The 19,524-nt window shown below is 31.5% G+C and overlaps 1 protein-coding gene and 1 long non-coding RNA gene across 5 annotated transcripts in view; both read left to right on the plus strand.

Annotated features, from left to right (window-relative positions):
- The window catches only part of LOC105458881 (octopamine receptor beta-1R-like), a 61,102-nt gene that overhangs the window by 17,274 nt on the left and 24,304 nt on the right, over window positions 1-19,524 (plus strand). The window lies entirely within an intron of this gene.
- Window positions 16,100-18,457, plus strand: LOC105458880. Its single transcript, XR_975592.1, has 2 exons — window positions 16,100-17,157; window positions 18,125-18,457. It is a non-coding gene; the product is annotated as an uncharacterized LOC105458880 (long non-coding RNA).

Raw genomic sequence — 19,524 nt, forward strand, 5'->3', positions numbered from 1 at the left:
TATATATATATATATATATATATATATATATAGCATTAAGTGTTGAAAACACTTGGGTCCCTTTCCTTGTGAGAAGAATTTTTATGAAACTTTTACAACTAAATGAAATTTTTAATTTAAATAAAGCGTTTCCGTTTCTGCTATTTTATCGAGTAAATGTGTATTCATGTATTGAATTGCTGAGAGTGGTGAATTTTGTGTCAATCCCGAAATCAGAATGCGGATCAAGATAGCTCTTGACAGAGCTTCCCGCGTAGTCCTGCATCGTATCAATGACACTTCCATCTACCCTTCATCTTCCTTCTCCGATACCCTTAGGAGACCTTTGACGCGCGCGAGACAGCGCATCGATATTCCGCTATCGATACTCTATTCCTTATTCGTCAGTCCATTCGGAGTCCCCCTAAGGAACCCGCAAATTTTTTATTCATACGATTCTTGCGCCGCAGAGTTTATTCGTATTTCGCTCTGTCAACATCCTCGAAGCCGAGGATTTAGTCGTCGAAACTTCCGTAGAAATACGGAGTAACAAAAGAAATCGGCGATCCCGGTATCAACTTGTCGTTCGGGAAGATGGTGGCGGCGACTTTTTGGCAGCTGATTTCCCGGCCTGACGCTTCTTGCGTTCCTTTTTCGTCCTACTTTATTCATTGTTTCGAAGCTACGGAGTGCCCAATAAAGTTTCTACGATAAAGTTTCATACGTTTTGCACGTCGTGCAAAATAGAGGCACAAGTTCCTCGGCTTTCTGAACGTCTCTTTTTCTCTTGGAGCTTTCTCTCTCTTCGACGTTTAATTCTTTAGAAGTGCAGTTTAAAGTCGCATTCAATGTCGCATCATTTCACCGTACGCCGTTTCTTTTTCACGAGTTAATTCTATTTCACACTAGATAGAGTCGATTTAGAATGTTTGATTATTTTTTAGATTAAAGATTTAATACATATTTAATTTATTAATTACTATTAACTTCAATTATTTCATTTTACTAATTAAATAACAAAAATATAAATTTTATTTATTATTATTATTTTTGTTATTATATCGATCAATATTATTAATTTCTTTACTTTTTTCTTCTAAATATAATTATCTTATTTGGCAAATACACAGCTTTGCAGAGAGTTAATAATTTTTAAATTGTAGAATATATATAAAAGTTACATAAAAGTATCTCGATTTTTCCATAGGAAAAATTCGATTTTTACGAGATATTTTTATCATTTCGACAAGCATCTGCTTCTTTAAAGTCACTTTACATTCCACTTTACACAAATACGTACAGTTCTGCAGATTTTTCTGTCTGAAGATTTCGAGATTTCTTTATGTCAGTCTGTCTGAAGATTTTGAGATTTCTTTATGACAGTCAATTGAGAAAGACACAAAAAAGACTTCAATAATCCTCCATATTTTTTTATAAATATATTCATTTATTTTGACAAAAGACAGCGACGTTATCATTTGCAATTATAGTTCATAAAAATCTCTCATTTCGAAAAGTATTTATTCAATTAAATGTTTTCTACATTTTTCAATCAAATTTTTATTTTATTTAATTATTATTTTATTTTTTTCTTATTTTATTTCATAAAAATTCTTATTTTATTTTAATTTGGTTTTATTTTTATGATTTCGTTATTCTTTTATTTTATTTTATTATTTCGTTTACTCTATTCTACTACTTCTTCTATTTTACCTGCGTATTTATTTATTTGGAGATAATAAAAAATTTTCAGATTCTATGGATAACGTTTCCGCGGATTCATTAATGAATCTATTGGTATTATATTTGCTATTTGCTCGTTAACGAGAGAAAAATAATCGGTTCGTTGTTCTGTAGATTTTTAATCGAAAGGTATTCGTAAAAATATCTGTACATTGCGCATTGTGCAATCAATTTTTTATTGCATGATCTTTTATTAGTGTATCTTGTAATAATATTTTGCGTCTTGTACTATAAAGAAAACATGACAGAGAAAAAGAGAGAGAAGTAGAATTATGTAAAAAAGAAATGATTATATAATTATATATCGTATAATTATATAATAATTATATATCTATAAATATATTAAATAAATCAAATAAGTATAATAATTTTATTATAAGTTTGGAATATAAATAGAAATTATATTTGAAATTTGAAATTAGCAACATTTAAGTCGAATTTAGTCATTTGAAATACTAATAAGTCCATAAATATATTTCGGATTAGGGAGAAAAAATTGGATGTTCTTAATAATGAAATAACTTGGATATACGCGATATTTCATCCAAAAGAAATCTTACGCGGTGGGCAATTTAACGTCGACAAAGGACTGGATATAAGCTACGGTTCTCAGCAGATATCTCGCTCGCGATGTTGATGGCGGTGATTCATGGGTTATTCGCCGTTTCAGCGGGGTCCACAAAATCCACCCCGAGGCAAGAAGCCTCCTATTCTTCGCGATATCGAGCGCTATATCGTGCGCTAACCGACGTCATTATCCCTCAGTCAGATAATTTCGAAATGCACGCCATTTCGACGATTCTCTTCAAGAGAAAACGAACGAGAACTAAGAGCAAAACTATGTCACAGTATTTTCATTTGATTGACATACGTACAGAGAGGTTTATCAGAAATGGAATACTTTGTATAACTTCTAGATTTGAAGATACGATAAAGGCATAAGTTGTTTAATTTTACGAAGTACATACGTAACGCAGGAAGAATTTTTTAAAGTTACAGTTATGGCTCGAAATTTCTGAAAATTTTGATTAATATCATTATTTAAATTCTGTTTTTCTTTCTTATAAACCTCCTAAAAAATAAAACTTATGAAAAATATATTTTACTTCGCTAAGAAAAGACCGAGTTGAAAAATTGATATATAACATGTCAATCGTACAGTCGAATCTCGATAACTCGAACCTCTTCAACTCGAAAACCTCTATAAGACGAAAATTTTGATCATTACCTTTCGCTTCACTACGAAAAACCTCTATAATCGAAAACCTACTTTAACTCGAATTATTTGTCAGTTATTTAGATGTATTATTTTACTTCTGTAATTCGAATTTAAAGTAGTTAGACCTCTATAAGTCGAAGTTCACATCTATAAATCGAAATTTTATTGTTGCTACTTCTATAATTCGAAGTTGTAGTTACGTGTAATTTTTTTATGATTACATTTATATGAATGCAATAAATAATTCACTGTCAAATATTGAATTTTTTTTCCTTTATATAAAAGCTATTATAATTGGAAAATTATAAACTCTCGTACAAAGCCTCCGTAAGTCCAATTTTCATATTTTAACCCTCTTTTACTGGAATTTCGATAAGTCGAAAGCTCTATAACTCGAAGGGTTTTTCTCTTCCCTTGAGATTCGAGTTAACGAGGTTCGACTGTAATACATTAAAACTATAGGTACACATCATTAACGCGCACACGCATGCGTGTATATTGATTACTAGAGAGTACGTCACTATAAGGAGTATCTTAGAAATAATATAAATAGCTTATAAATTCGCTAAAATATAAACAAAGAATCTAAATATTGATTTTGTTGTTCAAAGTATTTGATTTATCTAAACATTTTACTTTGTCTTATCGATATAATTATTTTAAGTCTGTGTTAATCAGAAATGATATGTAATGATATGCAAATCGTATGTAATTACATTATGAAATAAAAAGCTCAAATTGCTTTCGTCGGTGCATGCAGAGAGCATTTGACCAAAGAAATCGAATTTTTCATGCCGCCGACGATTATTTCGGCGAATCGAAATTTCTCGCTGAGACGACTTACGATCGCGATTTCTCATTAGGAGTCAGAAACGGTCTCGTTTTTCTTCCTTATCGTTATATATACGTCGTTGATCGTCATGTGACGTCCATTCATCACCATTTACAGCCATATTGTGGTGAAAGCTCGCTGCAGAAAAAAAATAAAGGAAAAGGAGAGCTCGAGGACTTTCCTAGCAACACGCAACGTCATTTTCCAAGAAGATGCTGATGACAGGTGAAGCGTAATGCGAAATATACGAGAGCCACGAAATATGGAAGCTGACTTTTACGTGGTCAGGAGGTTCGCTCAAAGCAAACCGGATTTCCTTTAACGAGCTCGTCTCGAGGATCATCATGGAGAATTCGATGTCGATAAGCGGATTTATTTATATTGAATCCAAATGGACACACGAATTCGCGACTTTTTGGTCCACTGAGGATTAGCTCAATCGTCCCAAAATCGGAAACGAAATTATGTCCTATTAAAAAAAAAGCATCTCGAAATATTCCCGAATAGTTGGAAAAATGTAAAATACGAAAATGCATTATTTTAAAAGGCTTTATATTTTCTAGATGCATATTTTCAAACATACGTTTTCAAATATCTTAAGGAAATAAATTTCGAGATAATGCGTTATTTTCGTGACATATTTCTCTTCAAAATACTTTTCCTTTCGTGGCGTTCTGCACGTTTGCGTGTACAGTAATTACTACAGTGTCCTCTCGTAAGTTGATCGATCTTGGGGCTATTGAATTTCGCGTGCAGACCAACGTACCGCGGTTTGCGGGTCACGTGTCTAGTGGCAATGATCAAAAGATCCATTAGGCCTCTATGGTGACCGTCGTGATTACGGCGACAGGGCGCACGATATCATAGCTTGATCACGACGCGGAAACTGCGGTAGACAATTTGCTTTGTGGCAGACGAGAAACTCTTCGTCGAAATTTCGTTGACGATCTAAATTATTCTTGTCGAATTCAGCACTTTAGTAACTTTTAGTAAAGCAACCCGAAAATTTCGTTTTATACTTTATCCTCTAGCTGCGACACGCTAAATTAATTTCTCGAAAGAGCTTATTTCAAACGTCGCTACAAGCTATTTAAATTATTATATGCCGTGTGTTAATAATGCGTTAATTAATAGCGAAAATTCTTAGGCCCATATTTCCAGTCTTTACAATCTCTTAGAAAGCGTATTTAAAATAAAGTTTTATTTTTTGAATTGAATATTATCGAAAATATCACATGAAAATATATTGTCTTAAAATTCAATATTTTCTTAAATATATTTTTAAACGTTTTTAAATATCATAACATATGTTACATCACATCTTATTATTACATATTACGACTCATTATACTATAAAAATTTTACCTATTTTTTGATTAATTTAAGATGTACTTACAAGGGACATATCACAACTGTCCGATTTAATTCTCCTTAAAATACGTTTTTAATCATAAAAATCTAAGAGACACGTCATTTTTTATATGTGCGGAATCTCAAGTTTAGGGGGTGAAACATCTTTTTTAAAGAATAAAAAAATTTTTTCATGGCGAATATCGTCGAAAATATAAAAGATAGAAAGAAATGTTTTAAACAAAAGTTGTACGGTTTGAAGAGTACTTCCAAATTGTAAAGAAAAATTTTTTTTAATTTTTTACTTAACAAAATACTCCTACCACTTTAAGTTTTTTTTTAATTTTTAAAAATTTTTCTACCAAATTAAAGGTTATTTTTTTTCTGAATTCAATCGTATATGATAAAATTAAATTACAAAATATTATTTCCGAGAATTAATTATAAATGCCTCCGTATATACACTATCTGTGCTCATATATGTAATTTTCATCAAAACAATAAGATATAAATTAATCAATGAATAACAAAATCAACATGATTGATATTAAAATAATAATATTGAAAAAATAAGTTTTATTATTATTAAGGAGAAATAATAAAAAATATTATAACTCTTAACATATTTATTATAACATCTTAACGTTATTATATATAATTTGTAGTGCTAAGAATATCAATCATGTTTTGTTATTCATTGATTAATACATATCTTATTGTTTTGATGAAAATTACGCACATGAGCATAGATAGTGTATATACGGAGGCATTTATAATTAAGTCTCGAAAATGATATTTTGTAATTTAATTTCATCATATACGGTTGAATTCAGAAAAAAATAATCTTTAATTTGATAGAGAAAATATTTTAAAAATTAAAAGAAAACTTGAAGTGATAGGGGTATTTTGTTAAATAAAAAATTAAAAAATTTCTTTTTCTTTACAACTTGAAAGTACTCTTTAAACCGTACAACTTTTGTTAACATTTTTTTTTATCTTTTATATTTTCGACGATATTCGCCACGAAAAAAAACATTTTTTTTCAAAAGGGTGTTTCACCTCCTAAACTTGAGATTCCGCACATATAAAAAAATACGTGTCTCTTAGACTTTTGTGTTTAAAAACATATTTTAAGGAGAATCGGTGTCGGACAGTTATGACATGTCCCTTGTTAATTAATTGCGAGACGCGAACACTTATTCTCGTAACGCTATTAAAGTTATGTCATAAAAGGATGTGGGACATTTCGCAATATCATTTATGCGATAAAATAGTTATTACCTAAACAAAAATTGAACATTCTTAAACATCTTTGATTCAAATAATGAATAATTAAGCTATCAATAAATAAGAATTGCTTAATCAAATAAAAAATAATGCGTTCTTTATCGATACGATGCGCAGCAGCGAAATTGTGTCTGCTTCCTTTTTCAGACTCGTTCGCAGAATAACATTTTCGAAAGTACAGTCACTTATTTACAATTACAATCACCTATTAATCATCATAATATTATAAAATAATATGCACTTTGTATGCGCACTTTGCTATACATTGCGACAAGTCCTGTCGAAAGATGATCAGAGACTCACACGAGAAAGAAAAAAATGAGGCTCTAGTCGCTCGACATGGATATCGTAAGTTAACACAACGGACGAAATTTCTAACGGCGAAGTCTTACAAATTTTATAAATATTCCAATTCACAGGCTTTACGACTGTGTTTATTAATTAAACATATCGCAATTAAACACATGGTGCTCGATTTAGCATTGCGTATACAGAGTATTTCGAGTATACAAATCCATATAAAATATATGTACTATTAATAAATGATCGTTACTACCACGATTTTCCGTTACTCCAATTACTCGTTCGGTATATAACTCCGCGCTATCAATCCGAGAGTTATGAACAAGATACGTTAAATTAAATCAATAAAAAAAAAAGCTCTTTTTCAATAACGGGGCACTCTCGGATCTAGGCAACGTTATTAAAATCATTATAGCCCATAAAAGTATCGCGATGAATCAATGCCTTATAATTTCCACTCTGTTTTTTTCTGCTTCGATTGGTAAGTGAAACGGATAAATCGCGTGAGATATTTACTCCGTTAGAAATAGTCGATAAGTTTGCAATCGCCAATCGCGGGTGGTTAATTAACTGCACGCGCTGACAGTCCGGCTAATTGTTCGTAGGAAATAATCGCGTTTCGATGGGTAATATCGTGACACGCGGAGCAGCAGGCATGTACACATAGGTACCCTGCCGACTCGAATGTCGCCGCTCGAATGACAATACGGCGCTCGGTGACCTTGCGTATACGCCGTAACGCGTGCCATTACTGGACAAATACCAAGGCCAGTCGTTTTGGCAGATCTTGCTTTGTGTTATGAAAATATTACTGTGAAATAATTGTGAATCAAATAATATTCCTCGTATTTCACAGTTTGATAAGCAAATTATTGTAGATTTTCGCTTCGTTTGGTAGATTTGTTAACGTCCGTCTAATACAGTGACTGATATAAAAGATCTGTCTTTAGACTTTAAAGCAGGTGTTTTAAGTAAGTGACCATTCTTTTCTCAAACTATCTCCAGAAAAACACAAGATTAAAAAATCATAAATATATAATATTAACATACATACATATGTATATATATAGATACGATCTTTTAAAAGATTACAGAAATAAAGTCAAGACAAGCTGCGTGTGTGAAGTTGGCATTCCAACATTAAAATTCCATAGTTCTGATTAGAGTTCCCGTTTCATTTTGAAGAGACGAAGAGTTCCTTATAGTTTATAACAAGAGTTCAGATTAATAACAATTTTTAATTTAAATTTAAAAAATGGGGTGCTAACTTCTTATCAAAATTCATGATCAAATAGTTTTCTAAGCGGCTTGTTATAAACTATAGGAAACTCTTCGTCTCTTCAAAACAAAGTGGGGACTCTTTTCAGAACTATGAAATTTTAATGTTGAGGAGCTGTGTGAGGTTAGCATATTAAAGTTTTTATTCCCATATTAAAGTTCCAGTTCTGATTAAAGTCCCTTTATTTTGAAGAGACGAAGAGTTCTCAATAGTTTGTAACAAGAGTTCTACTTAATATTATTATTATTCGATGCCACTACAGTTCATATCGAGCCAGGGCCTACCATTCCCTTCATATCCCTGTGGTGCGCACGCTGATTAAGTGTACATAGGCATATGGGACCTACAGCTGATTTAAAGCCAATTCCGAACAGCAGTGTTTGAGAACGGCAAGTAAGGATACTCTCGGTGGTTTGCCAGACCTCCGGAGAGGAGACACGAGTGTATAAAAATTTGTTGGATTTATCGGGAATCGAACCGGGACTTCTGGCATAATAGACCAGTGCGCTGTCTATTATGCTCGCGCTCATTTTACTTAATAACAAATTTTAATTTATGAATTTTGATAAGAAGTTAATACCTTATTTTTTAAATTTAAATTATTTAAAAATGGTTTAGAATCCTTGTTATAAATCATAGAGAACTCTTTGTCTCTTCGAAATGAAGAGGGAATTCTAATCAGAACTATTATGGAATTTTATTGCTGGAGTGTTAACTTTGCACGAAAGGCAAGCTTCTGAATTCCTAAATTACGACTGTAAATATAATGTAACGAATACCAAATTGAATTTCAAGATTTATTTATTAAATCGTATCATGTCCCAAGTTTTCAGCTTGAGTCTTCAACAAAAATGCAATTATATAAATAAAAGTTTTAGATAACATCGTTTTTCTTCTCTGGATTTTATACTTCTTTTTTTAATTTTATATATTTGTTATTTTTTTTATTAAGTCTTATTTTTTCTTATTTAGTTTGATTTAAAATAGTAGTTTTTTTAATTTTGTAAGTTTTTTCTGACAATGATTTAAGAAGAGAACGACTTATGTGAAAAGTTAAATTTGATTTTTCTCCTTTAATTGTTTATTTTATTTTTTAATTTTTTATGCTGTTACGTCATTATATAAAAATGATTCTATCATTATTTCATTCGTTATTACATGTTTGCAACATTATTGTAATGTTACTATAATGATATGCAGAGGAATACGTGATTTGGCTGAATCGTATAATTAATTTGTCATTAGGCTATTAATATCACATGAACAATCAAAATCTGAATTACCGAATTTATGTTAATTGTCACTACTATATGCTAATTATTAAATATACCTTACGCTGTTACTATGCTAATTATTAAAGATCTACGTCATTAATTATAGTAGTGATATAATCTGACATGCAATTTAAACCGAATTTGATACGCAATTTTCATAATTAATTTCATAATTTGGATCATTAACAATATAAAGTAAAAACGATGACGCAATGGAAGCAGGCGAAAGTATTCGGAAAATTAAAGTTAAGCGAGCGGCATTTGCTATTCGTGATTCCATTTGCATCGATTATATATAATTTGGTACGTCGTGATTATTTAAAAGTAGCCAATTTCATTTGAATGCTTATGCATATTAAATTTCTGCATAGAATATTTTAATAAATTAATTCATTTTTCTCTTCCCTGATTCGCGGTCGCTCCATCGATTTCTTCTCTCGAAATTGAGCGGGTTCCCTATTAGAGTACTTATCAGGTTTCCCTCACGTGCGTTATGCCCAGTGTTCTTGCAGATAATCCTTTTATCCGCATTATGTATCCCTTGTAATTCATCAAGTAATTATCCAGTAATTAAGTATATTTATTATTAAGTAATTACTACAAATTTTTTTTACAAATTTTATTTCAAGAGCCTACTACGCGTGATGTGTCAAAACAAATTTCTATCTTCTTGTACATATTTATATTAATTATTTCACATTTTGATTCTTATTAATATCTCTTTCATATTAATATAATTTTATCTTTCAAAGGTATTATGAAAATCAATAATAAAACCGAGAAATATTAGTAAGTGTTATTGCTTATTAATTTTAATAATGTTAATTATTATTATATCCGTCATATCGTATATATGATACACATACATACGTCAAAAATAAATATTTCAAAAGTAACTTCGGAATATTTTCATTCATAACTACAAATTGCAAGAAAATTAAATTAGAAAATAATAATCAATATTTGAATTGATTTATAATTTTTATTAAAATTGTCTCTCTTCCTAATTTACACGATAAAAATATATGCAATAATTTTTTTAATATAAAAGGTATAAAAGCATGTATATGAAATACATATATGTACATTTAATATTATATTAGGTATATCAAATTGATAATAATATTATAAATCCGTCTTGTAATTGCGTAATTTCTCTTTGTGCAACGCAATCATCGTATATTATATGAAATTCTTCAACAAAGGATTTATTCATATAACATCATATTGATTAATCGCGCAATAACAGCAAATGCGCATTCGCTTTACACGTTAGTAGTACGAGGTAATAGCTCAGTGAAAGAAATTCGAAGCAGTGGCAGCGGAGCAAATAGAACCCAGTTAATAACGGCACGAATGAAAACCGTGCCCCGAATTACAACGGCGCTTGCCTTAAGCTGCAGCTTGCAGTGTTTGCGATCAACGAAACGCCGTTGATTGCGGAAGATCGAAAGCTCTGCTGTTAGCTGCAAAAGCTCGCCGCACAATCAAACAACATGTATCCAATCGATATACGTGAAACATATTCGCATAAAATCACGGTTTTTGCGCCTGGTTTAAAATACGAAAATAATATAATAAAAATTGCGCAATATGTATATCTGATTTAAAATACTAAAATAATATAATAAAAATTGCGCAATATGTATGTGCATATACAATAAAAATGCAAATTGAAAGGGCAGATTATGCGATGCAAAGTTAATCGAAAGTTCCGCAAAACATATAATCTCTTTTTTAAAATAAATAATTTACAAATAAATCCATTGATTATTGTAACATTAACATGTCACAATTTTCATAATTAATGAAATTAATGTATAGTTAGTATTATATTGCGCAATAAACATACGATTATAATATTAATAATTTAATAATTTAATAAATAATTAATGCAGCTATTTAATAAATATATTTAGTTATTTAATAAATATACGGAAAGAGATGTTAATATGCTCTTTCTAATTTGACAAAGCGAAAAAATCATTTTATAATTCAATTAGTATTATGAATATATTACAAAATAATATATATTAATGAGAGAATAATATGGAAATCTGTTATCACTTAAAGCCCTTCATTTTAATTCGTTTGATGATTAAATGAAAACATTCGGCCGCAATTAAGCGACGCATTGAAGAGTTCTTTGATCTCCTGACAATTCGAGATTCACGATAGATGTCGACTTGTCGTTTGCGTAGTAAATGGAGCGACACGACAATCGCACGAAACTCGAGAATCACTATTGTAAAATCGCAGTGCCGGATCGTGTTACGCGATACAGGAAGTCTCGTGAAAGCTGTTTAAGTTACAATGGGAAAACGAAACATCGGGAAAGAGGAAAAGTGGAAAAAGGATCCTACGTTGAGAGTTTGAATTAACCCTTTCAAGTTGGCAATTTTCGCAATTAAGAATTTAAGAATTAAACGATCTAAGATTCTGAAATCGAAAATTTCGTTTCGGTAAATAATATTCACATTTAAAGAAATTAACAATAATGAAATAATCAAATATCAAAATAGATTAATATATTAAATTTATATGTATATTTTCTTTAATTAAAAATATATGTATCTCTTTAAATATTAATTCTTCTCGTTAAAAATTTTCATTATTAATCACTAGACGGAATGGCAACTATTGTTTGGATTTTTTGAAGCGTTTGTAGCTTCTCGAAATGGTGAAATCTTATTTCGCACATATCCGGAAGTTGTCACATTCATATCAGTGCGAACTGTCATAACATTTTTTTTATTATTCAGTCGGAATAGAACGGTGCTATGAAGCAACGAAAGCAACGCATCACGCACTCGTACTGTACCTATCTCTCTTTGTCGTTGGAGCATACCCCATTCTTATTCCAGTCGCCCTGATGTATTCGGTGACGCGAAACAACCGTAAACACACATTGCATACAATCGAGCTGCAGCGCTATTCGCTGTTGTATTCAATCCCGTACACCGTACGTAGGTACGCGCATCCTAGTAATTTTCATTTGTGTGCGAATGCCACAGTTTCCGAGTGAAGTGTGAAACGTTGCAATGCGGCGGATTTATCTAACGGACGAATCCCTCAAAACCAGGGCTATATGAATTGAGTCCTAAGACTAATCATATTTAATTAAAACATTTATTTAATTTATTACTTATTTACATTAACATAGTTATTTAACTTAAGCTAAATATAACTTATTTAGATATTTTCTCTATTAGTTATTTTGAGGTAGATATTAAATTATATTTAAATAAAATTAATTATTTAATATTTAGTAATTCATTTAGAGATTCATAAGAATATTTACGTAATTATTAATGAAATTGTATGTTTTTTTCTATCCTTATATATTTTTTCGATTTATCTTATTTTCAACGAATAATCCGTTTACGTGACTTATCCTGTACGTCACAGCTTATGCCGCAGTTTAGAGAAATAAGCGCTAAAATAAAAGAGCAAAGAAAGCAGAAGAAAAAACAACCATAAATAAATATCACAATGAAAACTCCGTTGGAAAACTATTGTTTCCGTTCTGTTTCATTAACCGAGTAAATAAGAGTATCGAGGGCCAACTGATTTTACCGGGGTATATCGCCGCCGGCAACGTAATCGGAAACACGCACTTACCAATGTCGGCCGGCTACGCGATAGAATTACATCTGCAAACAAAATTGCAGAGTTTTCCAGAAATTTCTCCATTTTATAATATTTGCCATTGAGAGAGTAGATTTCACGGCTCGTTAATAAAACGAACCGTGATTTCACTTGATGCCTTTGATATAAACGAATTCTTTGGTCAATCCGGATGTAATTTCTTAGTAGTAAAGGATTTCAATCTTTTTCTTCAATCTCTTCGTATTATATCTGGATAATTAAATCTTCAACTAACATTCCATTAGAGATAAAATTAATTCTATATATATATATCTCTTTTATGTAAAATATACATTAAGATTATTTTAAAATTATATTAGTAAAAACATTAACATACACGCACACAGAAATATTAAGAAAAAGTATTAAGATATTAATTTTAAAATTCCCCGAAATAATTATTTCAACGTTATTATTCGTTGCAGGCGCGATTTATATGTGGTATAAATCAATGTAATTCGTGTAGATTAACGCATACCAGTCTCTGGTCTTAAGAGACACGTTTGTTAGGAGAGAATTACTCGAAATTGGGAAAAATACACGCGTGAACGCATAAATCGCAAATCCTGTAATCTCTGGCGGGAAGCTGTGTCAACTGACTGTTATGTAGGTTATATATAGTTATAAAATTCGGACCAGTGACGAAAATCCCGACTCGCCTCTTTATTGTGTGTGACGTGAAAAGAAATTTTTTAATGAACGTAGCGTTTGTTTTAGACGCGTTTTGTAGAAGTTAGAATCATATTCCACATACGTGTCACTTTCTCGTTTCGCGTATATCGCATCGAAATTTTAATTCTCTAAATTGAAATCATTGAAATGAAAGAACATACTTTTTTTTATTTAATTTTAATTCGCTCGTGAGATTTCTTGTTAAAAGTATGAGGAACTCCGGTATCTGGGGATCACTTAACCGGAAAAAGCGCTAGGGGGAAAAAAAATAAAAAATAGAAAACGCGAGAAATGGAAAGTACGAGAGATCTTGGAGAGATGCAGAAGTCTCAGAAAAATATATGAAGCACGAGGAAAACCGTTACTTATGACGAAAGCTTTAACTCCCGCTTGCTCGATGAATTTTTTGAAGAAGACGCAACGGTTCTGGATATCATTTTCCGATAAATATTAGATATCATAAATTTTTTAGTATTTTTAAATATCGAATTGCGATAAGGAAAGAAGAAAAGTAGATTCGCGGAGTTGCTATTCATGAGCATTTCATATACACAGAAAAGAACATTTGTGACGGTGAGAGAATGATTTTGTAGAAAAAATTAAATGTTAAATGTCAGAAGTAAAATGAAACTTCAACAATAAATTCGTGTACATGCAATATCTGAAAAAATAATATTTCGAAGAAGGAGGGATTGAGAAATGAAAACAAAGTCGCTGCAACATCGATTTTCTCTACTTATTCACGATAAGTACTTGCCTATTATATTCCATGAACCCTCTTGTGAACGCGAGTGTATCTTTTTTGCGTGGCAGTCTTTTGTAGCATGTCTCGATTTTTGCGTCTCCATTGTGCTTTCATCTCCTCTAAGCGCGATGTAAAAAATCGACTCGTAATACGGTCGCGAAAGCGCGCTCATTCGTAACGAAATATGACCTAATTTTCTAAATGCAATCTTGATTTTATAAACATTTTATGCACGACATATTGAATTTTATGCAAGAATGATTGCAGAGCTGTACATAGTTATATATACTTTAATTTATAACATTTCTATTTAGAGATATTTTTCTGTTCCAGTGAGAAATGATCATCAATTAGACGTCGAATCGATGTCGAATTGACGTCGAAATCATCGTATCGATGTCAATTCGTCAATTCGACATCAATTCGATGGCAATTCATCAATTCGATGAGTCACTTCTCGCTAGGGTACAGCTCTAATCATTTCTGCAAAAAATTCAATAGAAATTTTTCAAATTTTAGAAATATTATAATTTATATATAAAGTATATATAGGGTAAATCCGGTATATACACCGCATCTATTAAAAACTTAATTTATCAGATACTATCTATTATAAGGTTAAGTTAAATGAACTATGCCAGTAAAAACTTTATCTGTATACTATTATAAAAAAGTATGAGAAATTGAAATTATTTATTTTTTATATTAAAAAAGAAATTTCTTTAAACCCTTGCATTTTTGCCTTATAAAAATAGGAGTGGGTTATACGGCTACTCATGAGTGGGATAAATGACTCGAAAAATATACAAATAATTAATCTAAATAATAATAGTGAATAACACATGAATTGACAACGTAATTTGCATTTACTCATTAATAAATAAATAAAGAACGTATTATTACAGATTATGAATAAATACATACATAAGTATATACGTACATGAATGTTATGATTAATGTATTGTAAAGGACGTATTATCATTTACTTTTATATTTATAAATAAATAATAGAGCGTCTGTGCTACGGCATAAATCCGACGCGCTAAAAATGCCGTATATCCCAAACAGATGGGATATACGAGACAATAAACTAAACAAAGAATACAAAAGCTAAGCAGTTGTATTTTGCTATACTCTAGCCTTTACTAATCCTCTACACTTATATACCACGAAATAACCACAAAGCATTTTACATTTCCTACAATAATCATTTTATGTAGATCATAACTTATGATTGCGCTACTTATTACAGTGATAAATCGATTTAACTTACAATAATTTTATAAATATTAACAGTAAAAAACTAAAATCACAACACAATACTAATATAACATAAAGGCATGTAATAAAGTGATTGCGAGAAAATTAGTTTCACTTCTATTTTTGCTGACTTCTGCGGCGTAAATCCTCGCGCGGCGAATATACTGGATTTACCCTGACATATAAGATATATATATTATATATCCTCTTTATATACAATCGCAATCAATATTATGTAATTAAAATCAATCATTTTTAATGAGAATACAGAGATAATATTCTTTATATTAATCAAACGATATTTTGTAATTCATAAATAATCAGTTAAACAACTTGTTTGTACATGTAGGAACTTGTCGTTAAGGTATAATACCCGCATAAGTGTGTGTATAGCGTTACAAGTTCAGACTCTAGGCGTATATCGACCTCCCTTAAGTTCCAGTCAAAACAGTCCTTGGCCTCGAAAAGTCACACGCACTTTGCAATATACAACGCGCGCTACATTCCGGCGAGAGCGCGGAGTCGAAATAATCCTTGGCTGAGGTCGGACGGTTGGTCGCGACGAGTCGTGCGACGTTATTTTTTACCGAATCGATCGAAGCGAGACGACGGCTTGCCACGCACGAGCAACAACATCCAACGCGATGAAATAATTAAATGGGACGATACTCCAAATAAAAAAAGTTACATTCGATTTGTAACTCGGTTCGGAGCAGAGGGTTCGTGTGACAGCTCGGAGTGATCGTGGCGACTTACAGAGCGCGTGTGATTGTGACAGTGCTTTTTGTTAGTATGACAAAGAGATTCTTTTAACCCATTGCCTCACGGCTTTTGTGACTGCGCGTATCACAGTTATCCACTGAATCGCTCACGCGCCAGTACGAATGGAAAACTTTTGTTAGTTTTAGCTTGCCTTCGATAGTCGACATACAAACATGCTCCTCGATAAAAAATATATTAGATTACAACTCGTCCATGTTGCTCAAATTTAATATAAGTATACTTTCGCATACGTGACATTTGGACAATAGGCTACGTCACGTGCAATTTGTAAATCGCCGTATTTGGATTAAAATTTCTGCTACGAGTTTGACTCCATTTTGTAACGAGCTTAAGTAAAGTCTTTTAACAACGAGCATTTTTAACAAAATTCTCATTGTCCTTCCAAAATTATATACCACTCAATTATACTGTACTGTATATCTCCGTGCAATTACGTAAAACGTATTTTCTGTCCTCCTAAATTGGGCAATTGGGACTGGCTCTAGCATCTAGATTTAGGGATTTAGCAAGTGCGAAGGAGCGTTTCGACCGTCTCCTCCTTAACGAACCGACGATAAATAATGGCATCGCGATAAAACGCGACCAGCATCTATTATTCAGTGGCAGGTCTCCTCTTTCCCTCTCGATCCTCGATAAATTTCCCGACCCGAAAGTAACATAAAGCTGTGAACCAAAGGTGACGACCTGACTGGAATTTCAATGAACGTTCACTTCGTTACTTCTACTCGGCGTCTTCCGAGAGAAACTGATGCACTTTGACAAGTCAAGGCTACGTGAAGGCCGGTACGTACAAAACTCATTACACTCATTAGACAAAGAAATAAGGTGTTTATGTGAGACAATTCAATTATATTTTAATCTTTTCATTACTTTACAATTATGGATTATCAATTAAAAAGTCAGAATGTAATGTTAATAAAAATAAATATAGAAAAAAATAGAATAAAATAATAATAATAAATTAATAAATTGATAAACAAATCGTGGAAATATCGATATATCAGTATTAAAATAAAATTTGGCTGAAAAAATCGTTATAATAACTTTTTCTCGAGTCTCTTTTTGGAATTATTTTCACACGTGTATGCGCAGAATGCTATATATTATATACGGGAGTCTAGATATTCGCTCGACGGCGAAGCCATTTTCGCTAAAGGCGCACGCGTTATCGCGTTATCGACGATAGCTAAAATGCCATTTTCTACGTGCCTGCATCTTGATAAAGCGAGTAACGGCAGCGGCATGTTACGCGAGCGGCAACATGCAATTCCCCTCGTAAAATGATTTCCATGAAAGATCGTGACGGCCGCGGAGACGGCTTAGAGCCGGTAATTTTTGTCACACTGCGAAACATCGTTCTCCTTCCGCTTTCATGTTCGACGTTTGTATCGGTTACCCTCGGTTTACCCCTCCTATCCGCAAGGAAAAAGAATTAAACAAATAGATAAATAAAAGAGATCTCCCGCGGTGACAAAATCACAGATTAAATGATCAAAATGTAGAAAATTCTTATTAACGCTTACATTTTATCACGCGTGTCTGTTAAATTAAATCTGTCATCTGTTTTCTTTTGATTTTACATATAAAGTGCACATTTATTATTAAGACGGATATTGGCAAGGATCTTTTACCCTCATCTTCCGAAACAGGTGCAACAGTTTTCGTGATCGATGTCGATAATATTCTTTTCTGGCCGATCGCCAAAAGTGCTATTCCTTCTCTTTATTGTTCCCTCTTTTATTGTCGGTAGCGGATGTTCACGAATGACAAGCAGACAGAAAAGAGTGTATTAAAGCCTTCAGAAGTCTGACGACCGGCAGCCATCACGTATAGGGGATCTCTTGACTGAAAGGCTGAGACTCTTAGAAAGTTAAATTGCTCGCGAGGAAGTACTCCTTCCCGAAATTCATAGAAAGAAATAACGAACCGAGGAAAAGAAAGTTATATTTTCTCTTTTTTAAATTTAGATATGAACATAAAAGATGAAAAAGTTATTGCGAATTAAATTGTGATTGAAAATTCATTCGCGTATATTGCAATAATGAAAAAAACATTGTATTAAAATAAAATGTTGTTTCATCAATTTGTTTAAACTTTAAATAAATGAATAGTATTACTTAGCTGTAGCACGAATTTTTAACTCATAAATCTTTCTTGAATATATATATTTGAATAATTAAGCTCAACGTGGTTGTAAACGTATTTAATTTAAATAATTGTGTCGAACAATTATATAATTATGTAACACTAGATCGCCAATTTATTAAGATAAATTAAAAGTAACTTGAAAAAATAGAAATGACAAAATAATAATATAATAAAATGATAAAATAAAACAGGAACTAATATAGTATCTATATAACACAGTAATAAAGCAGCAAAATAATACAATCTATTATATTGTTAAGTACAAAAGATTTATATTAGAAGTATCAATACTGTTTCCGTACGGATATTTTCTTTTATTTTACGATATTCGATATGAGAAAGCGAGATTGGCAGATACGAGAGATGTAAAATCGTCCGTATATCTTCAATCCGAGATTAACTTTTTACGAGAAGCATTTACTATAAAAATTTTCACTCACGTGGAGCTTCTCGAGGGCAAAGCACATATCTTCCCTCGTATTCCGTCGCAAATTCTAATTTTTTTTCCGCTCACGATTCATGACATCTTGTCAACTAATGATACCGTAAGAGATGACAGAATGTTTGAATTTAAAGCAAATAAATTGCCATAGGTGCGTGAAAGTATACTTTGACACATAAAACGAGATCTTCCGATCTGTCAAAATAGACCATTTACGCGAATAAGTTTTTCTTCGATTTGCTATTTGGACAAAATTTTATTCTTGTTATAATATCTGACTGTAAGAGAATCTCTCTTACAACAGTTAGAATAATATATATTTTAATAATAATGAATTAAATAAATTTATTAACTTTTATTAGAGATTTTGATAAAAATCTTTTTGTTATAAATTTATTAGAAAGACAATTTATAGAGGAAAAAATCTAAACATATAGGAATGCTGATAAATAGAAAAATTTATAAGGAACTAACAGCTGCACTTTAATCTGTTATTAAAAGCGAATTGCAGAAAAATATAATTTAAACATCTACAAATTTTAAAAAATAGACGGAATTTG

Source organism: Wasmannia auropunctata, unplaced genomic scaffold (genome assembly GCF_000956235.1).
Source record: "Wasmannia auropunctata unplaced genomic scaffold, wasmannia.A_1.0 LD334262.1, whole genome shotgun sequence".
Lineage (NCBI taxonomy): Eukaryota > Metazoa > Arthropoda > Insecta > Hymenoptera > Formicidae > Wasmannia > Wasmannia auropunctata.